We start from the raw sequence: 978 nt of genomic DNA on the forward strand, positions 1-978 counted from the left end.
TTACTATCATCTTCTTTATTACATTGTTAACAATTTTGCTGACTTGACCGTTAGAGTCCCTTCGGCTGGTACCATCTCGGTGTTCCAAAATTTTTCGGTTACTCTTTTCTTTGTTCTATAAGTTGTCGGTGCCCGCGTACGATCATCTTCAATTGATTGTGAATTTTAGTATCTACAATTATAACTAAACAGTTTTTATTTTTTTAGCGATGAAAGTATTTAAATTATTATATTTGTGGCATGTAAGTACTCCAATTATTTTTTAAAATGTAAAAATATCTAAATTATTTTTTTCTATATTAGAACATGAGAAAATTTGATATCATGTAAATAGATTTAAACACTAAAAACATAAATGAAATAGGCTATAAATATAATAATTTAGATACTTTTGCTCTTAAAGAAATAATTTAAGTACAGGACTTGGTTATTACAAACATAACAATTTAAATACTTTCACCTCAAGTATCTCAATAAACAAACTAAATGAGGAAGATTGTATTGTTGTTAATGATAAAAGAGTGTGAAAGAAATAATAGAAAAAGAGACAAAAAAAAAACTAATTGGAGTAGCTAAAATTAAACTGGGAACCGTATGAAAACAATAAAATGAAAGAAAAAAAAAAGGGTAAAGTGTTGAGAGTGGGATTTGAACCCACGCCCTTTCGGACCAGAACCTTAATCTGGCGCCTTAGACCAACTCGGCCATCTCAACCTCACGATTAACAACTTAATCTTTATAAATTATTACAAATAACTTAAGCGGTTATGGCAAGAAAAATTAAAACGAAACAAAAGTTCTTTTTTTTTTTTTTTTTTAATAAATTAAATAATAATAATAAAGAAATAGTTGCGAACATAAATGTAGTGAATTGAATTCATCCCAACGTCTATTGGGCTATCTTTCATGATTCATAATCCAAATTGAGCCCAAATGTATCTTCCTAGTAGACATATGCCGATCAGGCCTTTTATGAGA

The 978-nt window shown here is 28.6% G+C and overlaps 1 non-coding gene across 1 annotated transcript; it reads right to left on the reverse strand.

Moving 5' to 3' along the window:
- Window positions 1-633: 633 nt before the first annotated feature.
- TRNAL-AAG (transfer RNA leucine (anticodon AAG)) lies at window positions 634-714 on the reverse strand. The gene has a single exon. It is a non-coding gene; the product is annotated as a tRNA-Leu (tRNA).
- Between the last annotated feature and the right edge of the window lie 264 nt (window positions 715-978).

The sequence above is a fragment of the Cannabis sativa genome, chromosome X, assembly GCF_029168945.1.
Source record: "Cannabis sativa cultivar Pink pepper isolate KNU-18-1 chromosome X, ASM2916894v1, whole genome shotgun sequence".
NCBI classification, from domain to species: Eukaryota; Viridiplantae; Streptophyta; class Magnoliopsida; order Rosales; family Cannabaceae; genus Cannabis; species Cannabis sativa.